The sequence below is a fragment of the Hemicordylus capensis genome, chromosome 4 (genome assembly GCF_027244095.1).
Source record: "Hemicordylus capensis ecotype Gifberg chromosome 4, rHemCap1.1.pri, whole genome shotgun sequence".
In the NCBI taxonomy this organism is placed as follows: domain Eukaryota; kingdom Metazoa; phylum Chordata; class Lepidosauria; order Squamata; family Cordylidae; genus Hemicordylus; species Hemicordylus capensis.
The window spans coordinates 211,692,574-211,706,620 of NC_069660.1; the positions used below are offsets into that span (position 1 = coordinate 211,692,574).

Sequence of the window (14,047 nt, forward strand, 5' to 3'; positions counted from 1 at the left end):
ATTGTTCTGGGGCAGGCCACTTGCACTGGATTCTCATGTTGCTCCATCATTGCCACACAGCAACTTGGGTGTGGACAGCAGATGTACAACAGATGAATTTAATCTTCCACTCTTGGAGTTCATGCAGGGCTGACTCCAGTTTCTGGAGTCATGAATGGGTCCCCTTCTACCTAGATGGGTCCTGAGATGGTCTGCTACTATAACACAAAGACTATGACTCCAGTAGTGGGCCCTTGGACCCTCAGCACCTGTGCAATGATGTTGACCCTTGATGAAAGCCCTGTGTTCTCATGCACAGAGTGTTTGGACAGCCATTCTTTTCCCTGCATTTGCCAAGTGATGGAAAATGAGTGGAACTCAGTTGTCTAAAGCATTCCAGTGACCTGTGAGTTAACCAGATGGCACAGATCTTTAGCATATATGCACTGGAAATTTACTCACCCAAGCATTCCCATTACCTTGAATAATCACAGGGGAGTCCCTCCGTGTCTGTCCTGAAGATCATAGCAAGTATGGATCACTGCTGTTAGAGCATCAAAATAGTGTTGTGCGTAGCCAAGATCTTGTTTTCATTTTGCAATTTATTTCTAGCACCTAAATGCTGAATCACGGACCTAGGTAAATAAATCTTTAGATTTGCTTATGCATTTTAACTTGCTAGGTCCTGAAGTTTACTGCTAGTGTGCCATTTTGAATTAAATTAGGAACTGGTGTGATCTGCAGCCCACTGAACTCCCTGCTTATAATACATAGCCACTAAAACAGCTCTGACACCCAGAACAACCGCTCACAATAAATTCTAAAGTGCGTGCAGGCTGCCCAGTTCATTTCTGTGGCTACTGCCTTATACTGAGTCCAGCCATTGGTCCTTGTATGCTGTCTGGCAGCAACTCTCCAAAATATCCCGCAGAATTTGCCAACCCTGGGATCCTTTTAACTGGAAGTGTGGGGGACTGAAACTGGGACCTTCTACATGCTAGGCGTGTGCTCTACCACTGATCTGTGGCCTTTCCCCTTATCTTCATCCACACCAATCTCTAAAGTTTTGTTGAGATCTAAAACATCAACCCCTGAGGGCCAAATTGTGGTGTGTGATAGGCATCACATGGTAACATATTCTTCATTCAGAGATTTTCACATGAGTAGTCATTTGCCTGAGTGTGCCCTATATGAAAAACTGGCAATGGTCCGGGTCTAAAGAGCACTCCTTGGGCTTAACCAAGGCCTTGAGCATGCCTTGTGAGATGTTTTGCTTTCTTCTTGTGAACAGAAAACTCCCAAACCACATCACAGGCTGCTTTTTGAAAGGTGCCTCAATCTCAGAAGCAGATTTCCGTGTAATGTGGGGAGCAGTTGTTAAAAACAAACAAGCACCAAGCATTCTCAGCGGCACAGAACTAGTTATGTGAGTCTTTGGATCCTGACCCCTGAGAGGGACGGAGAAGAAATGGCATCAAGGTCACTCTTCTCTTACTTGCTAGTTTGTGTTTTCACTCCAAGATTGTAGGAATGCTGTGGATGTTTTGGCTCTGTTAGCAGGGGGCAAATGTGATGTATGGAACCACAAACAATAGACAAACAGTATCCTTTTGGCATACACAAACTGATGACCACACTCAAGGAAATCAGTGTGTTTGGCTTGGCTCTCTCCTGATGGAGAGTCTTGAAGACAACCATCCCCTTATGAATTCTCTCCATTCTTTGGGATTGATTTTCTGTTTCATTTACAGTCCAGACTTGGTATAAGGCAAAGGTACAAATCATAACACATTTGCCTAAGTGTTAGGAAAATTAGCCTGAAAATTATGCTCCAACTGGCACCATACATCCCCATCTATGAGCAGGATCCAAAGTGTCATTCCAGGCATGGCTAGTGCTAGCAGTCAGCAAGGTGGGCTGCCGACCAAGATCAAGAGGGTAGTAAGGGGCCTACCAAGTGAAGAGTGCTGCCATTTTCACCTTGGGCTGAGTGCCCAGGAAGACCGTAAGTGGTCTTTTGCACTTTGCCATCAACTTCCGCAAGTACCCAGCATGATGTGCAGAAGGCTCTAGGAAGCTCAAGCACAAAGACTCTGGTGCTCCTATGGGGAGGGGCACCAAAGTAGAAGCATGGAGTTTACATTCCTGCTCTCTTCAGCTCTCCAGCACTTAAGTGGGTCCACCGATGAATTCTCACACTGTGACCCACAAGATCCTGGAGCCCTGCATGCAGGAAGCTTCCATAGATGCACAAAGGCTTTTGAAGCCTCAGTGCACCCCACTGTACCATGTGAAAAGCCAGCCATGAAAATTCTGTGACATATCATGTCATACCCACAAAGAGACCTGTGCCCTTACCTTTTCATAACGTAGCCACAGCCAGCCAGTCTCTGCCAGTAATGTGGGTGTTGTAGAGCTGTCTTGGGAACTCTGTCAGTTGACCGAAGTAGCTTTTTCTCCTGAACATCTACTCATATCTTAGAATCAGAATTCAGTGATTTCCGTGCCACGGCCAGCATTTTATTCTCTTGTGGAAATGGAACAGATAGGCAGACACATGTTTATCTTTCAATTGGAAGTAGCCTACAGAGGGCCCTGATGATTATACCATTCAAAAACTACAGGGAAATGTCACAACCCCACGCCCTGAATTGCATTGGTGAAATTTGCAAAACAGGTGCTGAATGTCCTGTTGGTACAAATATAGTTACATAGGTTACATTTATTCTCCTATTTATCACCACAAGCATTCTGTAACTTGGACCTGTGAGAGCACAGGGGAAATCGGGAGAATTTTCTATGGCCTGTGCTTCCAGAGACACACGCCACATGTCTTCAGCAGGGTTTCCCTTGGTTCCACTGTAGCTGTCGAGAGAGAGAGAGAGAGAGAGACCAAAGCGATGGAGTATTGAGGATTCAGCAGTGATCTGCAGTGGTAAGGCCCTGGGGGAACTACTAGAGTCAATAAAATGTCATGAAAATTCAAAAATTACTGACATTTACCAATTTTGCTGTTCAAATTTTTGACATTGGGCTTTGACCCCAAAATTCAACATACATGTTTTGAATCATTTGACTGCTTTGAGTTTAGTTACCTATTCAAGGGGGCACTTCATGACCGTTAAGTGAATGAATGAAGTTAGTAGGAAAAAATCTTCAAACATTACTTCACAGGATGTCGAAAGGCCTGCAGTCCCAGTTCAAGGTGCTGTGTTTGACCTTTAAAGGCCCTAACCGGAAGCTAGATACCTCATGGATCACCTTCTCTTGTGTGAATAGGCCTGCAAACTTAGGTCATCTATGGAGACCTGCTCCATGTTCCCCTGTATCTGAAATGCAGAGGATGATGAAATGAGAGAGGGCTTGCTCTGTGGTGGTACTGAAGCTGTAGAGCTCACTCCATAGGGAAGTTTGCTTTGCTTTTTCAGTATTAGTTTTACGACATCATGTAAAAATGACTTTATTTCAGAGGCTGCTTGGGATTCAGTGTATTTGTTAAAATGCATCTCTCTCTCTCTCTCTCTCTCTCTCTCTCTCTCTCTCTCTCTTTTTTTACATTTTAACTTTGTTTTATTGAGTGGTCATTGTTGAGAATTATTGTTTTATCCTAAGCTGCTTTGTGGACCTGGTTGGGTTGAAGGTAAGATGGAAATATCGTAAATAAATAAATGTTGACTTTCTGCAAAAACGTGAGCCTTTGGGGGCAGGGAACCTCCGCCCACCCCACTTCTTTATTTAAACTGCTTTGAGAACTTTTCTTATTTTAAAAAAACCTGTCTGTCTGTCTGTCTGTGTAATACTAATACCAATGGTGCATTTTCCAAATATTCACATATATGGGGAATCATTGCCAACAAAATTCACAGAGTCGTGCTCTTCATGGCAAATAATGTTTCAGCTGTAGAAACTGCAGTCCGACAGACAGAAAGTGTTGAGGGCTTCCTTCCTCTTTCCTCTTTCTTTTTTAATTTAATGTGGGGTGTTGTGGTTTTTTTGACATTCTGTATTTTACAGTACCTTTCCCAGTTCCCCTACACCCCACCCCCGAGCCCAGCAGAAGATTATTTTCAGGGCCTGCTGGACTCCTCTACATCTTGAGTGATTAAAAATGTCCTCAAATAGTAACTGTTGGAGATGCAGTGATCCACATGCCAATTTAACACACCTGTTCTGGAACTGTTTCTTCTTTCTCTCCTGCAAAGAGTTGGTGGAGGTGGCAAGAGTCTAGGGATTGTGGTGGGGAAGGAGTGGGTAGCGACTGAGATGTCCTGGGTGTACTGTCGTGTATTGTCTTCTCCAGACCTGAAAAGTATCTTAAGGGGCCTTGCTATTCTTATTATTATTTTACAAATGGAGAACTAAGACGAATAGGCAGGGATCTGCCCAAAGCCACTTCTCAGATTAATTTTGTAAGACTCAGATTCGCTTTTGAGGTTGTATCTGTTTCTAAAAATTGGTGAAAATCTAATGGCTGGCCTGTAATACACAATGCCTTCACCTTTTGATAAAAAGGCAGGCTAGAATTTTTTAAAATAAATCAAACAAAATTCCATTGTGGGTGGGAGGGAGTTGCAGGTAGCACAAAACCCAGAAGCTGCTCCAGAAATCATGCACCTTCTCTCCAAAGTAAATAGCCATATTATATTTCAAGCATTATATAGCCATGGATCTTTAGCCCCAGGTGTGATTCTGAGCATGCTGCATGTTTATCTTTCAAAAGGCACAAGAAAAGCAGTCTCTAGCTCATGCCTGAAGCTTAGCTCTGAACCCAAGGCTCCAAGGACAAAGAACTGAAGGTAGCTTTCACTGCTAGCACTGGGATCACCCTTGAGTCTCTCTCATGCTATGCTCATCTTAATGTTATTTATCCAGGATTAAAAACAGAAGGCAGCCATTTTTAACCAAATTAACACTGTAGCTGCCAATGCTGGAGTTACATCAAACGACAGATGCAGGACACTAAAGGAAAAATCAGGCATCACAACAGGAATTAAGAATGAGTTGTTAGCAAAGCGTGTTTGAAAGTTATATGCTACTAAAACAGATGTGAGCGTTTGTCCAATAAGGTTGTGGGTGGAGTTGCCACCTGTTTTCAGTCCCTTGCCTTTAAGATCCGCCTAAACAATACAGAGAAGTTAAGGCTGTGTTATGTTAAGTAATCATTAAGTAGGAAAAGCAACTCCTTACACTGTGGGTGGGGAGGGTGGGGGTGGGAAATAGTAGGAAAAGCTGTATCTACTAAATTTCAGGCTACTGTCATGCTGTTATATGACATCGGAGATCTGGGATTTGAAGTAGGTTGGCCACTGTTGGTTGCCACGCTGAGCAACCACGATTGAACCCTCCTATACTATCACTTCCTAGTCATTTTCACTGTACAGATGACTGGGAATCAGGAACACACTGGCCTCCCCCTACCACTGCCGGACATTTGGCAACATAACTATGATCATCAGATCATGAGAACCAGCCCATTATAAAGCTAGTAAAGTGTATCATGTTCTGTCTTTTAAATTGTGCCTAATGAAGTAAAAGATTGTGTGTTATATTGTGTTTTGCCCTTCCAAAATAGGATGAAGAAATTTCATTTTTTGCATGAATTTACCATCCAGCTGCCTCCCTTCCTTGTCCCTTACAGGATCTGAGACCAGTAAGTAGGAAGTGCTTATTTTAGGGCATGCTCAGAAAATATGTACAAAGACTGCTCCTGCACATCAAAAATATATAATATATTTTAAAGAGTTGGTTTGTGGGTGTGCAACAGAAAGGCATACCTACAGATACCAAATTGTGCATACACAATCTTCCCACTGAAATTAGCTGAATGCTCTAATTTTTACACTGGAATATGCTGGAGGAAGAGTTTAAACTTTTTTTTGGTGGTAATTTTTATTATAAATTCTGAATATCACCATCATATTTTAACTGCTGTTGTTCTGAACAGATTTTTTAACACTCACTAATCAGATCAATAATTCAAAAATGACATCATGCCCGAGAAGCAAAAGATCTTTTTCAGATTCAAATGTACCATATATGATAAAATTATTCAATAAAATGAATAATGTTTGAATTTTGACATCCTACAAATTTCAAACTGTTCTTTTACTTCTCTTTTGCAAGCACATTAATTTTTAAAAATCATATATATATATAAATCTATTTTGAAGTTTGTGGATTTGTTTATGCAAAATAAAGTCACACTTCCTGATTACTAATAGATTCCAAATTTTGCATAAACAATCCTGCCACTTAAAATAGCTGGATGCACGACTTTTTACACCTAAATATGCTGCAGGGGAAGTTGTAAATAGCTTCTTATTTTTCACGCAAAATGACTTTGCCTGGTCAATGATGGGTCTCACCTATTAATCTGTTCTATTTCTTTATTTGAAAATGTACAACCTGCTTTCTAGCCACAAGAGGCTCTCAAAGGGGTTTATAAGAGATTCTCACAATAAAATCACATCGACATCCAGTTGCAGGAACAAAAATAAGATGGTTCCTTTCTTTCTTTCTCGTGGTGCAAGAATATTCAGGCAGAAGTTCCTGCTCTCATCCTTGGTCCTTCTGCTGCTGCCTTCCACAGCAGCTGTACTGGTAGTCTCAAAGGCAAGGGTGGGGTGGCCAACTTGAGGCTCCCTAGCTGCTGCTGGACTACAACTCCCATCACCGAAAGGGAACTATAGTCCAACACTAGCTGGAGAGCTTCATATCGGTCACCCCTGCTCTTAGGCAAGGGAGTCTGGCTGAGCATCTGGGAATGGAATCTGTTCAGCCCACGATGGAGGCCAAGACTTTCCTTGCTGTCAGTTATTACTTTGACCAACAGGTGTTTGAAAATAGGTGCATTGTGGAGGTACATTCATCAAAGGCCCAGGACTGGCTATGGCTCTCTGTTCTGTAAACACATAATAACAAGCTGCCTGGCCAGGTGACAGAAATGCAAGGCCAGTAAAAAGGTGGCAACAGCGGATGTTAGGATGATACAGAGCACACTTGGGGAGTGCGAGTTCCATGATGTGGCAAGGAGTTGGGAGCCCTCTTTTTCTCCTTGCTGGGCTGCAGGATGCCCCTTGCCCACTTTTCTGAAAGAAAAAAACAGTGGGGTGACTGGCCACTGTGTCTCCTGCTGCGTTCTGCATTTGAAGGAGTGCTGGGTGGACATTGTTTTGCCATCTGGGGGCGATGATTGCTCCTCACTTCAGATGCTAAGGAAGGCAAGAGGTAAAAGCTACAGAATCAGGGTTCTAATCTGATAATTACAGTCCCCTTTGCCTGACACAAGGTGACTCCGATAACATTTTGACCCAAACCATCTTGCCCTCTCTGTATTGTTAATTAGTCCCAAGAATGCAGAAAAACCAGTGTGAGAGCCTGTGCTTGCTCTTGCTTCATAAGTGTTATTATGACATTAAGTGGAAGGTTTTGTTGTGGTGGAGGGAGGGTGGGGGAGTCTGGCTGAGTTGGGCTGCAGCAGCTCTGCCTTTGCAACCATTTGGGGAGCTTTTAGAAGTGGTCATTTTCGGATTAGCTCTCACCTTCCCTTTGATGCTTCTGAAATGCTCCATCAGGCAGGTTGGGAATGCATCTTCCCCTTTGGGTTGCCCACCTCAGCAGCCAATCAGAAGGAGAGCCCCAAAGCCCCTGGCTCTCGCTCTCTCTCTCTTGAAAGCAAAAAGGAATTCCCAAATGTTTAAAAGGTTTCCTTGCCACTTTGGGCTGGAGTTTCCTGCCCCAAATCAATCATGTTTGTTTTCAAACCCAGCAGTCAATGAAGAGCACTCCTTCGAAATCCTGCTGTCATAGATCACAGTGCAAATAAGTCAATTGAAAAACTCTTTCATTTTAGGGGAGGGGGAGAGGTATTTCCACTGAACAATAGCAAGCACCACATTACTCTGGGTGAAATTTTGTAGTCTTTTCCCAGACTAAGTTCCCATGTCAGTCAATGAGAATTTTGTTCAGTTGCAAGTTTGGCCTAGTTGTCCATGGTTAAGCAATGAGCAAGGACACCTTCTGTTAATCTATACAAATCTAGCTGGTGGAGAATAGGGAGACCTGGTGGGTAGTGAAATCTTCTTTCTTAGAAGAACTTAATAAACATATAGGATTCAAGGATTACCAGTGTGTGTGTTTTTAACTGGCATCCACTCCTCTGCCTTTAACAGGAGCATGAAAATGTTCCATGCTTTAGAAAACTTCACCAGCTTCTCCAGATCAAGCTACTATCAACAGACCAAGCCAGCCCTCTAATCCAGGAGTTCTCAAACTTGGGTCCCCAGATATCATTGGACTACAATTCCCATCATCCAGCCATTGTGTCTGAGGATTATGGGAGTTGTAGTCCAAAAACATCTGGGGGCCCCAATTTGAGAACCCTGCTCTAATCTCATGAATCTACATGTGTTACTCCATGACATATGCCACTTGATGCATGCCTGAGCATCACTTGATTATACAACGCTTGGGCCAGTTCACACAGCAACCTTCCTCTTCATATCCAGAGCCTCCATTCATTCACTTCTCATACACATCCCTTTGAATACACTCCAGGATCAAAGCAAAAGACTGGCTCACTCAACACACTGCAATCCAGCAAGGTAGCCATGTGCAAATGGAACTTCTCCATGCACGGAAGTGATGATGGCCCACTCTAGGGACCCTGGAAGGGTAATCAAAGAAACCTCAAAGGTGCTATGAGTAATTTCTTGGAGGAAAAGAAAATGTCACATATAGAGAATCTGTCTTCTCTAAGAGAAATCGATGTGGGGAAATGTGCACTTCCTAGGATAAAGTATCTTGCAAGTTTCCCTCTCTGCTTTCAGAGGGAGTTGTTGTTTTGGTGCTGTGCCCATGGAACACATGAAGTTGCCTATGAGTAGTATTGTCTGCTCTGACTGGCAGCTCTACAGGCTCTCAGAAAAAGATCTTTCCTAGCCCTACTACCTGAGATCTTTTCCTGGAGACACCAGTTAAGATCTAGGGATTTCTGCGTGCAAAGCAGGTATTCTGTCATAGAATTATGGCCTTTTTCTCTCCCTGTGAAAGGGAAACATCAGGTTTAGAGTCCCTTAGTTGGAAACTCAGGTCTTGCATGGAACCACAAGTCTCTGTTGTTATGTGAGGGTAGAACCTGAAGTTATAGCCACAAAAGTGCACTATAAATTAGTGTCCCACCTTCACACAATCAGGCTGATGCACTGAAGGATGTTACAGTTGTTTCAAGTCACAGCAATGATTGCCAGAGGATTCTGTCTCAATTATCCTGGAATAAAAGGAATGGGTTAGCAGAGGGTTGCCAGAATATCTATTTTAAAGGAAGAGATTTTGACTCTTGCGACATTGTAATCACTCTTGTGATGAAAATCAAAATGGTTGGAAGTAATTGACAGGGGCATGGATACCTTCCAAGCATCTGAGGAGTCCCCTTCTTTGTTTTACTGAACTGTCTCATCAAACCCAGTGACTCATATTTCTCACTACAAGTGTCTTTCCTCTCCCACATTAAAAAACTGAGGAATTGCTCCTCAAGCTTTCCCTTTGTCTCCACCCCTGTCATATGAAAGGCTATACAAATTCAGGGTAGCCATCTTTTCCTGAAAGGGTTTTTGTGCCTTGTTACTCTTTCCTACGGTAGTGCCATGTTGCCTAGGATCTGGAAGACTTGGCTTCAAATTCTCACTCATCCATGATGCTCCCTGCCTGGGTGACTTGGGCCAGTTGTGAAGAAAGAATGGGGTTATATAGAGCTACATGGACACCATCTTGAGCTCCATGGGGGAAGAATACAATGTAAGTAATAAAATAACAAGCATAGAATGGCCCAATGTGGAGATTTCTGTGTGTCAGGCAATTGTTAAAGGCAGAGAAGGCCTGCCATGAAAAAGGTGGCAGCTATACAGTGGTGACTCAAGACCTCCTTGCACCTGAGTCAGGGCATCAAATGCTGCCCCTAACCTTCTTCCAAGTGGCAGTGGCAACCCAACACTTGACTTCATGAGTACCCCTCTGTGTGCACACACATTTGCCTCTATCATTTCCTCCTCCTTTGTTACAGCAAAAGCCACCACTGTGTGACACACAGCAAGTGCACCCTTCTTCCTCATAGAGACAGGGCCAGCCCACCCACTAGGCAGACCTAGACACTCAATCAGGGTGCTAATTGGTATAATAATCAGGGGGGCATTCGTATAATGTTATTTTTACTTACCCTGTCCGATGTACTTACCCAGTATTTTTTATAATGGACAAGAACATAATTTCCCCCTTACTCTGGCAGATTTCAGTACTGGGGTAATATTTTCTGATGCGCTATGCCATAATTTATTATAACTCTGTCATAGTTCAGTACCGAGGTAAGATTTTCTCTTAGATAATGTTTTATGATATAACAGTCTGAAATTTTTCAGTACCTATTCACATTTCAGTATTGGGGTCCATTTTTCGGCGGCAGAGGCATTGCTAGGAACTTAGAAGATCAGGCATCTGGGCCCACAGCTTTCCCTCCCCACTCCAGTGATGTAGCAAAGGAAGAGGAGGAGGATGTTCAATGGATGAACATGAACAGCCTCCCCTGATGATGGTGCCTTGCCACTGCTCCTGCCACCTGCTGCCGCACCTGCCAACCTGTGCTGCCCCTCACTGCTCCTGACACCCATGCTGCTGCTCCTGCCACCTGTCACTCATGCTGCCTGCTGCTGCCCACCACTCCTCCTGCCACTCACCACTCTTGCCACCCGAGGCTTCTGCTGCCTGCAGTCTTGCCACCACTCGCTGCTCTGGCCACTCACCATCAATGGTACCTTGTTACGTGCCACAACTTATGGAGCCTTGCCAACTGCACTGCCACACATAGTGCTCATGCTGCCGCTCATGCCGCTTGTGCTGCCCCCTGTGCTGCTGCTTGCCCCATGGCTAGTCAGAAGCTTGGAAGTCTGAGCGCTGGCTAGCAAGCGGGAGCAGCAAAGTGGGCGGCAGGAGCAACAAGAGTGGCAGCAGTGGCAGGATCCGTATTGGTCGGTTTGGGGCGGCAGAATCAGTATTGGGTGGTGAGGGGTGGCAGGAGGAGCAGGCGTGATGGGGATGGCCAGAGCAGCAGCAGCAGCAGCAAGGTGCCTCCAACGGTGAGCAGGGCCAACTGCAGAGCCTTGCTTGCTGGACTTTGGAAGGAAAAAACAAGTTAGGTGTGAAGGGAGGAGCTGAGCTCAAAAGCGCTAAAGGAAGGCAAATGGAGGGTGCGAGAGAAAGTCCATTTTGACAGCAGATGGGTGAACATAGATAGCTCCACCCCTGGAAGAGATAGAGCGCTAGATCAAGTCGGGGGTGGATGCAGGGAGTGGAAAGCGGCACGAGGTGCATCCTTCTCTCCACTGATCCTAACTCCCTCCTCTCTGCTTCTGGTCTTGCAAGCATCTTCCATTGCAGCTGCCAAGTTCAAAGTCCACCACAGTGAGCTGATCACAAAAGAGCACAGGACCTCTCAACAAGCTCAGCCTGTTTCCCTCCCCCCACCTGAACTGCAAAGATTAGTTAGTTCGTTAGTGAGTTAAACATATTTATATACCACCCCAAACTCACATCTCTTTCATGCACATTACAGAAACACGCAAGTGCCAAACACACAAACAGCATCTCCAGGAGCTCTTTCCCTGTGCAAATAGCTACAGAGTTCTGTTGTGTAGTGCAGTGCCAACCTAGCCGTGTTTCCTTGAAAGTCAACTCCATTGGCTTTAATGGAGCTTCTTCACAAATAAGTGTGTGGAGGGCGTAATTAAATTGGGCTGCTTTGTTGGGGGGGGGGAGGTGTAATTTTCTAACCACATGCACATATGAAGGGCTAAACATGCCCAGCTGGTTATTCTTGCGGTTAACTTCACAAATTTAGTGATGTCTTCTTGTCTCCAGCTCCTGCTGATTTCTAGAAGCTGCCACTGCAGATCTGTGTCCAGGGATTCTCAACGTTGGGTCCCCAGATGTTATTGGACTTCAGCTCCCATAATCCCCAGCCAAAGGCCACTGGGTCTGGGGATTATGGGAGTTGAAGTCCAATAACATATGGAGACCCAACGTTGAGAATCCCCGGTGTAGACAATACTGAGTTAGACGGACCAATGGTGTGACTCAGATGGCCACTTCCTATGTCCCTTACCAAACAATATGTTATGGTAACAAGATGTAGGGTGCAGAAAGACACCTCACACCACAAAAAATGGATTTCCACATGTCAATGGTGCAAGAAATAGACAATGAGCTAGACTGATGGTTTGACTCCTTATGGCAGCTTCCTATATTCCTGTTCTTTAAATCAATGGCAAATTGCCCTGAAGGCAATAAAATATGCTTCTTTAGACCTCAGAATGAAGTGAATACAACAGGAAACTCCTGTTTCGTAAAGCTTGTAAAACGGTGTTGTTTCACTAACTCCGAATCTAGAGGACCGTAACCTTGGATTATCCGGATGTTTATGTGTATCCTTGTACGCGGAGGGGAAAAGAAGCGTTGCCAACCCTGATTGGATGGCCGAATCATGGGCGGGGGGGGAGGGGGCTCATGTGAAGTCAGATCCCCGGGGCATGTGGAGTCGCAACTTCTCCAGGTGACAGGTGCTAGAAAAATTAACATGCAAGGGACAAACCCTCCCTCCCTCGGGCTGCTAACTCACCGTGCAGCAGAAAAAGAGCGAGGCTGGGAGTGTGTCTCTTTCTCTCTAGGTCCTCTGTTTTGCATTTAAATAGGAAGCAAGGGTTTATGCAATATTTTCTCGTTACAGTCATCGGAATTATTATTATTATTATTCTTTTTTACCCAGGGAAACCTCTTTAAAGCACGGCTATGGCCACGCTCACAAAGATCTGTTTTAATTTAAAAGCCAATATTACAGAGACGCGCTTGAACCGGGCTGTAGGAAAGCGAGGCGAGAAGGATCATTTGGGCACTTGGGAAACTGCTGAGTCAGCGGCGAGCCTTGTCTCCTTCCCCGCCCCACAGCCCGGCCGAATCCAAACTTCCTTTCGAGCTACGGCTGTTGGGCTCCATTGACAGTTAGACCACTGGCAACGCCTAATGTGTGTGTGTGTGTGTGTGTGTGTGTGTGTGTGTGTGTTTGTGTTGTTGTTGTTGTTTTGTTTTGTTTTTAAATGTAATTACACTTTTTTGCGCCCTCTCTCTTTTGTTTGCTTTGCCACAATGAAGCGCCAAAACGACCAAAGTAGACGCGGAGAGGGGAGGCTGAGAGGTTGGCAAAGGAAACTTTGTTTAAAAACATACTCATTTACACATATTTCTATCCCAAGGTGGTGGTTTTTCTAAGGTTACAAAATGTAGTCGTCGAACCTGCCACTGGGGAAGGCAACCCACCAAAGAAAAACAAATTATTCGTTGAATGAGCCCATTTTCTAACCTCTGATTCCCCCACAGGGGACAGCGTTGTGTCTACACAGCTCGATTAGCCGTCCAAGTAAATCGAATTAAACAGGCTTCATCGTAGGCAACGGGCTATTTTCCAACTCACAATGGTCCATTTATTCACATCTGAGTAGGTTGTCTGACTGAGGAGAAACGGGTTCTTATGGATCGGTTTTCTTGACCACATGCAGGTGGATCTGTCCTTGGGACAATCCTTTTCGACGTCTTTGTTCCCCCAACGACACACGATCGTCATCGGGAAGAAGACAAGAAGCCCTATTTGAATGTAATCTGCAGGTATGCGTGTCTCAGCAGACCTGGGCTTGATAATTACACATTTAGCTGAATGAGTGGCGTTACGCCGGGCTGAGAGGTGGAGTTTTTAAGTAACTCTTATACCAACATAAAGGAAAGTGGGGAATTAGCTCCATTATTACCCGGACCAGGTGCCTGATCCAGTACTTTCTCTCTTCCCCATCCTCCCAATTTGTGACGCCAAATCCAGATTGTGAAACAGAAGTCCCCTTGTTCACGCGGTTAAGTGCTCCAAAACCGGATTTTTTCTTTGCTAAAACCGTCAATATGATAATTTGGTCGTGCACCTAGAGTGGAGAGAAACCCCCAGCTTCAGGCTGTACTCCTCTGCACGCTTACTTGTAAG

The 14,047-nt window shown here is 44.6% G+C and overlaps 1 long non-coding RNA gene across 2 annotated transcripts in view; it reads left to right on the top strand.

Annotated features, from left to right (window-relative positions):
- Positions 1-13,703, top strand: part of LOC128324432 (uncharacterized) — a 67,575-nt gene extending 53,872 nt beyond the window's left edge. For both annotated transcript variants that reach the window (XR_008306852.1, XR_008306853.1), the window contains 4 exons: positions 4,700-4,775; positions 5,552-5,629; positions 9,620-9,774; positions 13,578-13,703. This is a non-coding gene — a long non-coding RNA (uncharacterized LOC128324432). The remainder of the gene's footprint in view (positions 1-4,699; positions 4,776-5,551; positions 5,630-9,619; positions 9,775-13,577) is intronic.
- Positions 13,704-14,047: the final 344 nt, after the last annotated feature.